The following is a 17003-nucleotide window of genomic DNA, read 5'->3' on the forward strand; positions in this document are numbered from 1 at the left end:
ACTGGGATCCTACATAATCCTGCCCTGGGTAATCTTACCCTCTCCAGTCCATATACCCAGAGGGGAGAAGCAGACCATTAGTGGTACTGATTCACTTCAAGAATTTACAAAATTCTTGCTGGTGAGATGGCTCAGTGGGTTAGAGCCCCGATTGCTCTTCCGAAGGTCGTGAGTTCAAATCCCAGCAACCACATGGTGGCTCACAACCAACTGTACTGAAATCTGATGCCCTTTTCTGGTGGTTAGAAGACAGCTACAGTGTACTCATAATAATAAATAAATCTTTAAAAAAAAAAAAGGTTGACAGGATGGCTCACTTTTTAAGAGCACAGGGTTCTCTTTCAAAGAACCTAGGTTCAAATCCATGTGGTAGCTCACAACCATTTGTAACACCAGCTCTAGGGGATTTGATGCTTTCTTCTCGCCTTCTTAGACATGAGACACTCACATGGTACACAGACAGACATGCAGGCAAAACATCAGTGGACATAAAAGTAAAATACAAGAAAAAGAAAATTTAAAAAATTACCCTGACGGCATTCTAGACAGTGAATACTTGACATACTTGGTGAAGTAGATGAAAATCTACTGTATTAAATTCTTTACATCAGTGGTATTTTATAATAGCAATATTTAAAACTATATTTTTAAATGTTAAAAATACAATGATTTCTCCACACAACATAACATTGAATTTATCTCTTTCTATATATTCTAAACTTAAAAATGTCAGGAAAATATAAATATTATATAAACAGATAATAGAGTGCAAATAATTAATATAATCTGGGAAACACATCTGGCTTATTTGTTTCATAGCATAAACTATTGTTTGAAATCAAAATATAGCAATGGAAAACTACATATTTTATACTTTTGTAAAAATATATATCCTGTTATGTTGAATATAGGACTGGAGTGATAGCTGAGTATGTAAAGCCCTAGTTCTCTATACATGTGAACCTCAGTTTAATCTCCAGAACTTGACTAAACCTCTCAGGCAGGTAACATGGGGCTATAATTCTGGCATTGGGAAGGCAGACACAGGAGGGTTCCTGGATCTTTTCTTGGCCAGCCAGGCTTGAGTACTTGGGAAACTTCAGGGCACTGACAGACTCTGTCTCAAAGGCAATAGAGGTAGATAACAAAGGTTCTTCTCTAATCTCTACATGCATTCATGCATGTATGTGTACATGTGTATATACATACACAAACACACTCACACACATGTGGACCTGTACACACGACAAAACCACACACATATACACATAAATATAATAAAAATCCATTTAAATGTATCCACCATTTATAATAAAAACATACATATATATATATATATATCTGTGCATAATTTTAGTTTTGAGTCTGATTTTGGTATGCAGTCTATCAAACCCCTATTATACATATATCTCTACATGCTTGTTGCACACATGTAGCTTCGTTTCATTCAAATATTTAAATAATCATACAGTGTATCTTTTGTGAATATTTTTATTCTTTGTTCACTGTTTTAGCTGATCACATTTCAATAGCTTTTCAAATTCTTGATAAATTAATTTAATTATCACTTATATATCTTATAAAAATTTTACTAAATTATATCATAAAGATTGCATTGCAAATTCCCCAATTCTTACACAAAGCATCTAATTCTTTGGGGTTTATATTTTATGAGTGAGTTATATCTAAACTTCAAAATTGCCAATGGACTAAATTCATTAGAATCTTTTCGTGTTAGGAAACAAGATACAAATTAAGCCACTGTTTTCTCATTTAATCACAAAACGTAAAAACTGTGTATTTTAAATTTTGGCATTTTATTTTAATTATTCATAATAAGTGATGAGTTAAAAGACTTTCTTATTTTTATAAAAACACATTCCAGAAAGAATGAGCTCACTTAAAAATGACTTCATAATTAGACAAAGAAGAAATTCTACATTATTAACAATTTTACAATGTTCTTCTGACAAACAAACAAACAAAACAAAACTAATGAAAAGTCCTGATAACATATTGGAGAAACTTAGATAACTCCCTCACAAACTCTCTTTTGTATTGAAAATAATTGATAAGAAGTTCAATAAAATACTGCCCTTACATAATTGAGAAGAAGTATGAATCATATGAAGATAAGATTGTTGCTGATATTTTATTGTAGCACCTTTAATCATTTGGTTTTGAATCATTGTCAGACAAAGAAATCAATAACATTAAAAAGCTAAAGTTAAAAGTCATCCCATAAGAGGAACAAGAATATGAACTAACCAGTACCCCCAGAGCTCCCAGGGAGTAAACCACCAACCAAAGAGTACACATAGTGGGACTCATGGCTCCAGCTGCATATGTAGCAGAGGATGGCCCAGGTGGACATCAGTGGGAGGCCCTTGGGCCTGTGAAGGCTCTATGCCCCAGTGTAGGGGAATGCCAGGGCCAGCAAGTAGGAGAGGGTGGGTTGGTGAGCAGGGGGACAGAGAAGAAAATAGGGGGTATTTCAGAGGGTAAACCCAGAAAGGGGGAACACTTGAAATGTAAATGAAGAAAATATCTAATAAATAAAAAATTCAGTCTATAAAAATCATATTCCTATTTATTCTCTAAATCTTATTTCTACAGCAGTCACTGTCTGTCATATAGCATATTAATTTCCTGTTCAATATCTGATTATTTCCAGTGAGACTCTACTATGAAAAATGCAGAGATTGGCTAAATTTGTAAATTCATTTTTTATACTTTTTGTCAATAACTCATAAGTCAAATGAGCTCATATTTTTGTTTTTCCCCCCAAATTCAATATTTTCAGCCAAGCTTTTTTTAAATTTCTAAAACTCCCAAAATCAACACCATTTTGAGGATCAATAGACTGGCTATTTCATGCAATAATTCTATTTAATTTGAAGTTTATCCCTATATATTTGAAGTAGATAACCACTGTGTTTCAAAGGGACAAGTTCATGTCTTAACTTTGGTCCCCTCATATCCTTTCCTCCTCTTTCACTCCCATTGGTCCCCTTCATTTTCACAGACACATTTTCATCTGCTTTTGTATGAAATATATATGATATGTATTTGTATGAAATATATTCTATGAAATAAATATATGTGTGTATATCAGTGGAATGATTAATATATGCGTGAATAACAGTGGAATGATTAATCTTGATTGGGAATTTGATGAGATTTTGAATCAAAATGAAACAAATCTCTATATAAGTCTCTGAGGAAATTTTTAGATTTGTTTATTTGAAGTTGGAAGACACCCATTAACTATATATGACTAATATTCTAGGAATCTGGGTTCTGTATTGAATTAAAAAGGACAATGGAAAATGACCATCCTCATTCATTTCTTTGTTTCCTGAGTTTAAAATGCGACTAACTGCCTCATGCTTCTCCTGTCATGATAGACAGTATCCTCTAACCATGAGCTCAAGTAAATCATTTTCTCATGAAGGTGATGTCTGAGTTGTTGTGTGTGTGTGTGAGTGTGTGTGTGTTTACCTGTGTGCTTCTCCTTATGTGCAGTTTAGAGCCAATATCATGCAATGTGCACATAACTGAGGAATCAAGATCAACCAAGGTCTTCTACTGCTCTCTAATTTGCTACTTTTGAGATATGGTCTTTTATTAACTTCAAAGCTTGCAGATGTGTCTAGACTGGCTCCACAGCAAGTCTCTCTATATTCCTGTGATTGCCTCTCTAGCACGAGTCCAGGTTTTCATGTAGGTAATAGAGATCTCAATTCCATTTTTAAGCTGATGTGCCAAGAAATCAACTAAGAGTTCTTCCAAGTCCCTTTAAGTTGCCTTTTACTTTTTCAGATATTCTGTCACATTAACAACAACAACAAAGCCACTAAAATATGAGTAATGTTTTTAATGTCTGTATAAACTCTACATTTAAATTTCAATATATCCAAACTCTGAAACTGATAGAAGGAAGCATAAGTAGTTCCATACACAATAGGGGTGCTGGAAAAGACCTTCTGAATAGTATTCCGTTAGCCAAGGATTATAGATAAGAATCAACACGTGGGTCCTCATAAAATTGGAAAAATTGAGCATAGCTAAACAGTCAAGTGCATGAAGAGGAAGCACATCAAATCAGGGAAAATATGTCACTGCTGTCTATCTAACAGAACATTTCTATCCAGAATTTGTTAATGACTCAAAAAAAAAAAAAAAAAAAAAAAAAAAAAAAAAACAAAAGAAAGAAAGAAAGAGAAAAATGAAAGTCAAGAAATGAACAGTCTAAATTAAAAGATGAACTAAGGATCTAAAAAAAAAATCTCAAAAGAAGACACAAAAATGATTAAGAAATGCTTTTAGAGTTCTGCTATACTCATAGATATATGTCTTGTCCAGTCATGAGAGATGGTCCATGGCAGCAGATTGTAGGTGATGAAGAGACTCACAGCTAGACATTAGGCAGAGAGAGAGGGGCTAAATCTCAGATCTCCATTGTGTTTCTCCCTTTGGAGATCAGGGTAACCTCATAGAGGATGGGGGAAAAACCTGTGGGAGTCAGAGGGGATGGAGAACATGACCCAGTGATTCAACTAAGTAGGGCTCACATGGGCTCATAGAGGCTAAAATAGCAAGCATGAGCCTGCATGGGTCTGTACCAGGTCCATTGTACATATGTTACAGTTGTTAGCTTAGTATTCTCGTAAGATTCCTAACAGGGGAAGTGGATATATGGCTGAGTCTTTTGTTTGCTCTTGAGACTATTTTGCTATTACAGGAAAAGCTTGTCCAGCCTTGATATGAGGGCTTTAGCCTTGACTTATTGTTTTGTCTTGTTTGCGTGTCCTCTCTTTGGTGCCTGCTCTTTTCTGAAGAGGAAATGAAAGCAGAGTGAATCAGGAGAAAGGGGAAGTGAGGGTGGACCAGGAAGAGTAGAGGAAAAGCAAACTGTGGTTGCGGTGTAATGTGTGAGAGAAGATCAGCAAAGAATTAGAAAAAAAGGAAATATTTGCAAGGCATATTAAGTATTTAATATATATGAGATATGTCCTTTGAGTTGCATTCAGTTTTACACCCATTGTACTGCTATCACTTGCTTTATTACAGAAATATAGAACATATTTATACACATAATTATTTCATTCATTTTAAAGTTCAATCACCAACAATTTTCTCTAGATTTTCTATGAAGTTTAGAAAATATTTATATGTTTACCAATTCTTGTAATTACATCAACTTTAACTATGTATGATTTAATCGAGCAACCAGTCAAAAAAATGTAAGAATGTTCAGTATAGACACATATTCAACAATTTCAGATATACTTTATGTATGCAAAATATTTATATAGGAACCCATATAATATCTTAAAATATGATGTATCATGAAAATACTTTTGCAGAGATTCTATCACAATTTTTTTGAAAACAAAATATGTATTCAATGTCTTAGCAATTAGGGAAATACAAATACAAAATCACTCTGACATTTGTACTCACATCAGTCTAAATTCAAAATTGGTTGCCACCAAGTAAAAAAAAATTTTGAGAGGATGTGGGAGAATAGGAACTCTCATTCATTCACTGTTGATAAGACTGCAAACTGATGCAGTTCTTGTAATAATCAATGTTGGAATTATCAAGAGGCTAAGAGGAGTTCTAACCTACCATATGGTACAGGTTTACCACTCCTTGATATATATTCCAATGTTTTGACCACTGATTTCACAGATACTTGCTCAATAATATTCATTAATGGTACATTCAAAATAGCTAGAATATGGAAACAACCTAAATGCCTTACAACTAATAAAAAGGTAGTGAAAACATTGTAAATATAGATACAAATATGAAAATATGAAATTGGAATTTTCAAGTGAAAGGAATATGGAAAGTTGTGAGTTAAATGCATGAGAATAGAACATATTATACTGAATGAGGTAAGCCTGACCTATAATAAATGCTGCATGTTTTCTCTTATTTGTACATCCTAGCTCTGAGTCCTTACATGTGAGTGTACAACATACAGTATCCAAAGATAGCAGGACAGTTTTAAAAAAGTCTTTGTTTGTGTGTATGTATATGTGTGGGAATTCTAGAGAGTGTTTAGTAGGGCACAGGAATAAAGGTAGGGATGATGGTAAACTTTACCTGTGAAAGGCAGATGGAAGAATGACTGTATACAAAAAGAGGGAGAGGGTAGGGAAAAAGAAAACAACAGATGAACAAAAAATGTGTAGAAAAATTTATGCTTATTTTAAAAAGATGCATATAACTGTATATGTATACACTTACATATATAATCTAGGTGAAGTTATAAAACCCAGGCAATTTATGCACCACTACTCTCCAAGAACAATGACTTATAACAAAAGGTCCAGTGATACTCATGGAAAACCTCCTGTCTAGCTGCTAGAAGTCTCCAAGACACTCTCCTACATAGGCTATTCTCATTGCCTTTAGTTGATTTCCAGAAATTGAAAGGAAGTTCTTCTTGCTTAAGACACGACATTCTTCTGACAAAGGGCTTACAGGAATCAAGCTAGAATTGACTTGAAAATGTCCCTTCTAAGGACTAGCTCTTATAGTAGCCAAAGCTGCTCTACCTGGTACCAAGGAAGAAAAATAATTAAAACAAAATCTATCCTAATTTCAAAGCTAGGAACCATAACAATGACCAACATTGAAAGGTATACACAGGGCTATATTAATGGCACTTACATCTTACAGCACTCATAAAATGTGACTTAAGACCTTCTCAATAAGAAGGTATTAAACATGATACTTTAATCAGCCAATTCAGGAGGCTGCTGAAATCATGGATCTTATAGGACCAATTATTACTCTTATGTTCTCATATCAAGTTAATGTCTTACTTCAATCTCAGAATTCTTTGTATCCACAGATAGGCATAACTTTCTCACCCATCATCAGAAGAACTGTTTTTTTTCTTTTCTTTCTTTCTTTCTTTCTTTCTTTCTTTCTTTCTTTCTTTTTTTTTTGTAGCAGATGGAAGACAGTATAGAAATCTACAACTGGCTGACATGTAGAGAACAATTGACTATGGAGTTCCCATCCACATGGACTGAATCCTAATGGAGATAAAGCCTTATATTTCCTTTTCTAGTATAACCAGCGAAATAGCAGGTAAATCTATATCACAAATCCTACATCTAAGGCTTCAAAAACAAGAAGAATGACTACAAGAATCAAAGATCCATTGGGCAGTGGTGGTGCACGCCTTTAAACCCAGCATACAGAGGTAGAGGCAGGCAGATTTCTGAGATCGAGGCCAGCCTGGTCTACAGAGTGAGTTCCAGAACAGACAGTACTAAACAAAGAAATACTGTCTTGAAAAAAACAAAAACAACAACAACAACAAAAAGTAACAAAGATAGATCCTGGACATCTGCTAAGAGATTTTTTCTTTTTTTTCTTTTTATTGGATATTTTATTTATTTACATTTCAAATGTTATTCTCCCCTTTCACCATTTCCCCTCCAGAACCCCCCTATCCTATTACCTCTCCCTCAGCTTCTGTGAGAGTGCTCCTCCAACCATCCACTCACTACAGCCTTCCCCCTCTCCACTATCCCCCTACACTGAGGTATTGAGCCTTTCCGGGACCAAGGGCCTCTCCTTACATTCTATTGTATAGGTGTGCCATATCTTTAGTTACATATCTGCTTAAAGAAAGCTAAGCTGTTTCTGTAACTTACCTATTTTGAACATGGTTGTAATGGACATAAAATATAAGCACTAGTGTGGCATACTAATCTATAGTGTTTGGGAGAAATACACTGGAACCGTTTATCTGGGTCATATTGAGGTTCTCACATTGGTTTCTTAAGTCTCTTTAGCAAAAGAATTTTAAAATGGATTCTAAAATCACTTATAATTCAGAGTCTTAGAGTTTGAGATAAAATGATAGGGACAGTAAGTAGTAAATTTCATCAGTTGCCATGACAAGGGAGTGAAAGATGAGAAAGAGAAGCAGGAAGACAAAGAGGAGGAATAGAATAAAGAGGAGGAAGAAGAAAAGGAGGAGGAGGAGGACAGAGAGGAGGAGAAAAGCCGTGCATTTTTTATTTGAGATCCAAGAACACAAAAAGGTTAATTGTACATTGTTGTGTAAGCAGCTACAATATAGAAGGAAGGGACAGCTTCAGAGCATATGGAATCCTTTTGCATTGTCAGAAATATTCACAGGCTTTAGACAGTGTTTAAAGAAAACTAAGGATAGAAAGTAGGAACAGGGAAGATGCTTTTCTGAATTAAGTCTTGGAATAATTTGTAGGTCTAGAGAAAGCTCTGTTAGAAGCTATGGTGGGAGGAGTCTCTGAAAAGGGTAAGTATATCATGGCAGTATGAGATTCAAACTCCCTCCTGTCTGGCTAGCACATCTTCAGGTAAATCAAGATGGGCCAGGTGATTGACAGGCCCAGTTGAACTTACTCTTGTGGGAAGAGACATGAGTGTACAATGTTCTAAATTTTGGAGCAGATCAGAATATCGTATCTCCATTCAGGGCCAGAAATAGAAGTAGCATAGAAGTCAACAAAGCAGAGATTTTTCACCATTTTTAAATGGTATTTTACATTCTAATGGAGGTCAAGTCTTATGTTTTCTTTTCTTGTATAATCAGGTAAATAGCAATTATGGTCCCCAAAAAATGTCCATGGACTATGATCATTTTCAGCGTTTGACCAAGGACAGTTATTGAGGCCCATAAGTCTTTATTGCCTGTCCAGTTTTTCTGCCTCTTCTTCTTCTTCTAATTGTTGATCTGGTTTTAGTTTTTCAGTAAGTTCTATACTGAATTCCAAACTGCCTAGACTAGTTCATGCTCTCCCCAGCAATGAGTCAGTTTCAGTGTTTTCAACATTCTTGCCTACATTTATTGTTTTAATGAGAGACATTCTCACTGGAATGATCTGTAATTTCAATGTTGGTTTAATCAATGTGTTCTTGGTCACTATGGATACTCATTTCTTAATAAGTTTATTTTCCATTTGTACTTATCTATCAAAGATTATCTGTTAATTTTATTAGGTAGCATATTGAATTGGTAGATTTCTTGGCTTGGCTTTTTGAATTATTAAACTCTCTGATGTATAGTTAGAAAAGATTTTCTCCCATTCAGTATACTACCACTGTATTCAGTTAGTGTTTTGTTTGTGATACAGACAATTTTTTGTTTCATAGGACCCTATCTGCAAATGTTGGGCATACTTCCTATGAGTACATGGGAGCTTTGTTTAGAAAATCCTTGTCTATGCATTTCCACAATACCAGGAATAAGGTGAAGTATATCCATTTTCTCTAAACTTAATTGATGTGACACTTCAAGTTTTAGCTAGTGTGATAAGACAAGAAAAGGGAATAAATGTGGCAAAAATAGAAAATGAACAATCCACATATTTTTATTTGCTGTTGACTCATAGAAGTAATAAACTATGATAAATAATAACATTAATATTTAAAAATAATTATTCTCCCTGTATATCTAATCCAATAGAACAAGAAATATATCATTCAAATAATTCAACATGTCTTATTTATTTACTAATTATCATTTGTTTTTTTCATTGTAATGAATATAGCAAAGGAAGTAAATAAAGTTGACAATGTAAACATTAAGCATTCAAGAAAGACTTGAAAACTTCAGCAGATAGAAAGACCTTGCCCACTTCTGGATAATAAGTATTGATATTGTAAAATAATCATATTGTTAAAAGCAATATGCAGATTCAATTCAATCTAATCAAAGTCCTAAAGCTATTACAGAAAAACAACTTGAAATTCATTTAGAGGCATAAAAACCCAAAGGCAAAACAATTATAAGCAAAAGAAATAATGTTGAATTTATCAAAACTGATTTCTAGTTATACTATAGAACAATAGTAACCAAAGTAGCATGTTGTTTCTTTATCTGGTTTTGTTACCATGGCAATTATGACATTGTAAATTGTTTTGTGGCTTACCTCCTGTATATGCCTAGATTCACTAGAATTAATGGCACATACCATTATTTCTGCCTTTCTATGTGGGGTTGAGGATTATGATTTCAATTCTTGGGTATCAAGCACTTAAAAATATTAATCCATTTTTCTAATACCAAATCTCTCTCCCTCTAATCTCTCTCTCTCACTCTCTGAATTTGAAGATGGGTGGGTGGCCCTTTTCCTCAACTTGAAGCCATATCTATTTATTGGAGGTAATCTCTTCAGGTTCCTTCTCCCTACTGTTGGGCATTTTGGCTAAGATTCTGTGAGATGTTCATTCTCTCATACTCTCATCTGCGTAGAACCTGCCTCCTTGGAGACAGGTGGAGCTCTGTGGCCTGGGTTAAAGCAATCCTTCTGGGTGGCACACAGTGCTCTCTCTGGTTAGGGAGACTTCCTGTGTCCCTGATTAGAACAGGTCTATTGTGTCCTTGGTTAGGACAGTCCTTCTGTGTCCCTAGTTAGGACAGTTCTTCTGTGTCCCTGGTAAGGGCAAACCTCCTGGGAGACAAAAAGGCTGTGGAGTTTGTGAACGTGCAGACTTGAAGTAAAATATGTACCCCAGGTTGGCCTCAAGCTAGTGATCCTCCTGCCCCTGTCTTCTTCACCAAATCCTACCAGTGTGAGACACCATAATTGATTTCGTGGCTTTTTTCCTTTGTCTTTAGTATATAGTATTTTTTCAAAGTGTCCTCTGTAGTGATAACATAACAGTCATCAATTCTTTTGGGTTATTCTCTTGATGGTTAGTTTGTCTTCATGAGTTACTGAAATAGATATGTTACTTGGAATAGTAATTTCAAATTCATAACTTATGGCACATTTGGAAGATATATAACAAAAAGCATAATAATATTCAAAATGAGAAGACAGCAAGAAAAAATCAAATTTATGGCTAAAATAAAAATATATAAACTGACAAGCAGTACCAAAGAATCAATTAAATAACCAATTATTTCTTTGAGAAAATCAACAAGATTGACAATTTCCTAGAAAAATTAGTAAGAGGCAGAGGTAAAAGACATGAATTAACAAAACTAGAGACAGAAATGGGGATATAACAATAGACACTATACTCCAGCAAATATGAAAATCTAAAAAAAGTACATAACTTTCTTAATGCACACCACCAAAGTGAAGCAAAGATCAGATAAGCACTATAAAAAGACACATAACCTTCTAAAAGTTTTAAAAGTGAAACAGAACCTGTAATTACAAGTCTCCAAACAGAACCATGCTAGTGCCAGATATTTCCTTAGCATAGAATTCTATCAGTCATTCAAGAAGAATTATTGCCAATACTTCTCAAATGATTCAGAAAACAGAAACAAAAGAAACATTGTACAATTCTTCTTATGATTGTAATTACTCTTAAACCTAAGCCATATAAAGACCCAACAAAGAAAGAAAAGTATCAACTAATTTTCTGTATTAATATAGATGCTAAAATTCAATAAAATCCTGATTACAAGAACACATAAAAAGAATATGCAGCATGATCAAATACGCTTCATCCCAGAAATACAGAGGTGGTTTTATGTCCCTAAATAAGTAAATGTAATCATCACATAAGCAGATGAAAAGACAGAAATAAACCCATACTCTTTAGGTATAGAAAAAGTCAGTGTCAAAATCTAACACTCCTTCCATGATATAAATGTAGGACAGACTAGGTACACAAGGGTGATACTCCAACATAATATAGGCAGTTTGAAGCAAACTTATAGCTAAGAATACCTAAATGGAGAAAGAATAAAAGCATGTGTACTAAAAATCAAAGTAAGGTAAAGTTTTACATTCTCTCCATTCAAAATAGTACTTTAAGACTTAACCAGAACATTAAGACAATTAATGGAGTTCAAGGAAATGCAAATAGAAAGAGAAGATATCGAAGTATTTTTATTTCCTAATGATCAGATTATAGACATAAGTGACCTTAAAAAATAGTACCAAGAAACCCCTGTACTTGATAAACACTTTCAGAAAAGTAGCGGGATAGAAAATCAGAACTTAAAAAAGAAAAATCAGTAGCCTTTCTGTATACAAGTGACAAGTATACTGTGAAAGGAATCAGAAAAACTATACCATTCATAGTATCATCAAAAGTATAAGCTATCTTCAGCTTTTTATGTATGAATCTAAATCTGTGTCAAATATAACCAATCTAACCAAACATGTAAAAAAATATCCAAAGGTGAAAACTTGGGGTCTTTGAAGAAAGAACTTAATGAAGATATAGAAATATGGAAAGATCTTTCATGTTTATTAATCAGTATGATAATATAGTGAAAATGTCCACCTTGCCAAAGCAATCTACATATTCAATGAAATACCTATCAAAATCCCAACACAATTATCCACAAGACTTAGAAGGACAATTTCTTGTTTCATATGGAAATACATATGCATGTGCACACACTCTCTCTCACACACACACATACACACACACAAACACACAAACACACACAAATAAAAAGTAGCTTAAGAGATTGAAGGAAAGGCCAGCCAGAGACTGTTCAACCTGGTGATTCATACCGTATACAGCTATGAAATCCAGACACTATTATAGATGCCAAGAAGGGTATGCTGAAAAGAGACTGATATGGCTGTCTCCTGAGAGACCCTGCCAGAGGCTTACAAATAGAGAGAAGGATGCTCACAGCCAACCATTGGAGTGAGTGCAGGGTCCCTAGTAGATGAGTTAGATAAAGGACTGAAGGAGTTAAAGAGGTTTGTAACTCCATAGGAGAACAAAAATATTATCCAATCCGACCCCCCAGAGCTCCCAGAGACTAAGCCCTCAACCAAGGAGTAAACAACATGGCTCTAGCTGTATATGTAGCAGAGGATGGTCTTGTCAGGCATCAATGGCAGGAGAGGTCCTTGATCCTATGAAGGCTCAATAGATGCCTCTGTGTAGGAGAATCGAGGGCAGGGAGGTGGGAGTAGGTGGGCGGGTGGAAGAACATCCTCATAGAAGCAGGGAAGGGAGGATGGGATAAGGAGTTTTCGGGATGGGGAAAACCAAGAAAGAGGATAATATTTGAAATGTAAATAAAGGAAATATCCAATAAAAATGAAAAAAAATAGCTTAAACAATGTTGAATAATAAAAAAACCTGCTGGAGGTAACATTCCCAGATCTCAAGTTGTACTATAGAGGTATAGAAATGTAAACAGAGTGTTAATGGCATAAAAACATACATGTTGCTCAATGGAATAAAACTGAAGACCCAGACATAAGTCCATTTATCTACAGACACCTCATTTTTGATAACGAAGCCAGGAATAGACTCTGGAAAAAAATGGAATCTTTAACAAGAGGTGTTGGTTAAACGGAATTGCCAAATGTAGAAGAATGCAAATTATACATACATATGATTGCACAGATTCAAATATAAATGAATCAAGGACCTCAAAGTACAGTTAGATACCATGCATTTGGTAGAAGAGAAATTAGGAACTAGTCTTGAACTAGTTGGGAGCAACTTTTCTAAACAGGATACTGACAGTACAGGTTCTTTTTAACTAGGTTTTTGATCTCTTCATTTCCAGTTTTTTTCTAGATTTTAAAATATCATAAATATTAGTTTTTGTTAAAAAATATTTTCCCATTCTCTAGCCTGCCACTTTCTAGAGATGATCTTGTCTTTTCCATATAGGAAGGTTTTTTTTTTGTTTCATGAGAGCCCATTTGTTAATTCTAGTACTACTACTACTACTACTAGCCCTCAATCAAAGTTATCCAGAAGACTCTTTATCATGTGCTTATACAAGCTATTCCTATTGCTCTTGGTTACCCAGAGGTGGAAGATAAATCACTATTGCTTCTTCATACCCTTCAGACACAGAGCCCAGAGCTGGAACTGACCTGAATGTTTCCTCTCTCAGGACAAATTTCCATGGTATCTGGAGGTAACATTCAAGTTTCCAAAAGAGGGAAACAAGCAACTGTCCTTCCAGCTATGATGTATATGAGTCAAAACAATAACCAGCATGGCTCAGTCACCCTCTATGCACACTATTGTCATGCACACCTTGAACATAATGAACTCATCTATAACTAGACTTAGGACCAATTAAATAAGAGATAAATCTAGCCTGGCATTGGGAACATGAACAAATACTTAGATCTAGTAAAGCTATGATTACTGGAGAAGAACCTGCAGCCACCACTTTACTAAACTAGCATAATCCCTAACTACACTCTTAACATTTGTCCTTATATTCACAGACACCTGTACTCCTTACTCTTCTTCAAGGGAACTTCTCTTTGGATCAAACAGAAACCATTACAGAAAACTATAACTAGTCAAAACATAGAGTTTAAGAACCTACTTCTAATGGGTACATCTACAAAACAACTCACTTACTTAAGGCTCTGGAAATTATGGAAGCAGGGGCAGAATGATTATGAGTCAGATGATCAGGCAGTTTTTGGTGAGACGATGTGTAGGAGGAGTGTAGCCAAGCAGGTCCAGGCAAAATGCTGGCATATGTGCAGCTTATACTTCCACACTGAGATAACAATTAGACACAGCTGATGCAGATCAGGCAATGGAGCATGCCACTGAGAAAAAGACACAGTCACATCTGACTGCTTGAGAGCCAATGAGATGCTGGGAGCCGGTTATAAAGGTTCGTCCAGTTTCTGCAATAATTGAGTCTGCTTCTGACATTTGCCTGACTTGTTGACTTTGCACTTTCTTACCCTTGCCCACAAGGGTCTTGGTTGGGGTTGCAAGCAGCAACTATGTCTCCTTATGAGATTAGAAGATTCATCAACACTGTCTCACCAATGTGACTGCCTGCCTAAGCATGAGCTGAACAGGGGCAACAAAAGACATAACAAAGTAGACAAAGGAAAAACTTTGTATAGGTCTCAGCCCTATACAAAGAACTAAAGGCCATTAAAAGATGCTCAAGATGGAGGAGTGTGGGGCCGTGAAAAGCAGCCCCTTTTCTGGATGAGCTAGGATTAAACCCCAGAGACACAGCAGGTCCTTGCAAGGGATGGAAAGTCCATTTGCCATGCTCCCAGACACTAGACTCATGACATGAATCTCCAGCTCTATAATTCTGTGGCCATCAGTCATGTAGGGCAACACCCTACATGGTATTCTGTCTGGACTCCACCCCTACAGTTACCTGGCAACAGCCAGGTAGGCCTAGCCCACTATAAAAGGGGCTGTTTGCCCCCTCCTCCCTCTCTTACTCCTTCCTCTCTCTTGCCCCTTGCTCCCCTTCTTTCCACATTCCCTTTTCCCCTCTCTCCATGTGGCCATGGCTGGCCTCCACTTCTCTATTTTCTTCCTCTCTCTGCCTTTCTACAATAAATGTCTTAAAACCATGAACTGCCTCTTCTTATCAGAATCCACTGTGCTGGAGCAATGGAGTAGGTATTCCTCTAAAGAGCCCTGTCTAATCTGACACAGGAGGCCTCTCTGCATTCTCAGCCACAGTGCCAACCACCAAGCCAAGCAGCCACCCCAAGCAAACCAAGGAATCTATCCTCCCAGTGGGACCCAGCCAGAGAACTCTTCTCCCCAACCCTTCCTGTTTAGCCCTGCCAGATCCAGCATCGCAGGCCTCTACTCTGTCCTCAGCTCTTCCTCGACATCCAGCAGCATCTGTGGTGTCCAAGAGCTAGAACCTGCTGTCCTTGGCCTCTGAGCAGGCCCAGGGAACCCCAAGTCAATTCTGGCACTTTCTGCTGGGACCTCAGACTGTGCACCCCCAGCCCTGAAGCAGAGTCCTGAGGCTTCAAACTTCCTGCATCTGCCTTCATGAGCAGACCTAGCCCTAAGGCATGCTGGACAATGCTCTCATTTTAACCCACAGAGATTGTCTTTCCCAGGAAAGACTACACTAAATGGTTATTCAATACCAAATGGTCAGCCTTGAAAATACATGTGTAAGTAACATTATACAGACTGAAAAGTTATGTTTAGAAATATATGAATATACATATATTTGATAAAAATGATATGAATTAATTAATGACAAAATTAAGCTCTTGAATTTGGAAGACAACAAAGAATTGTATATAGGAGCGTTTGGAGGGAAGAAAGAAAAAGGGAGAAATTATATAATTATATCATAATTTTAGCAAAAAAAAGAAAAAAGTATAAGGAACATAACAATAATGATGATATACAGTATGTAATAAAATACCAGGTACCACAGTTAGTGATATAAAAGAAATAGAACAATAATAGGAATTAATGGTATTTCAAGAGGGAATAAAATCCAGAAGGAAAAAATAGATTACATGTAAATTTGAGATTTGTTAGCTCCTAAAATTATACAGGTATAGAGGGTTATATTCAAAACCTATAAAGCAGAAGATTTGGAGAAATAGAAAGATGAAAACAGAGAAAGGAAATGAGGTAGGGATGATGAATAAAATACATGGGCTGGGCATAGGAAGATGTGTGGTATATGCTCCATGGAGTCATTCATTACAGAAACAGGCAGTGATTATAAAATGCATTGTTCAGACTCAGGAGTAGGGCCTTTGCCTTGTCTTATCGTGTACATTTTTGGTCAAGTTCTGCTGTTGCTTTTTAGATATCTGGTCTTTTCTGAAAATGATAGGGAGGGAGAATAATCTGGGGGGCAGGGGAGGTGCAGGGGACAGGGGAGCTAGGAGACATGGAGGAAGGGGAAATTGTAGTGGGATGTATTGTATGAGAGAAGAATCTACTTTCAATAAAAAAAAAACATTAAAAAAACAATAGCAATACATAAAATATATTGAAATCAAACTATTAAGAACTACTTACTGAAGAATAAATAGTTGAATAAAGTTAAAGTGAAATAAAAGTAAAACAACTTATAAGTACACAATGGCTGTTAGTATTCTGCTCCTGTGGAATGGGTTTAAAATGATCTCCCTCCCTATGTAGCAAGCTGCACTGATGGCAGAGATACTGAGTAGTACCAAAGTTCAAACTTATAAAGGCAGATTTATGGCTGTGCAGTGTTTCAACAAGGACGAGAAGGTATTTAAGGTAGAGTCTCCGCCACAGCC

Source organism: Mastomys coucha, unplaced genomic scaffold (genome assembly GCF_008632895.1).
Source record: "Mastomys coucha isolate ucsf_1 unplaced genomic scaffold, UCSF_Mcou_1 pScaffold18, whole genome shotgun sequence".
Lineage (NCBI taxonomy): Eukaryota > Metazoa > Chordata > Mammalia > Rodentia > Muridae > Mastomys > Mastomys coucha.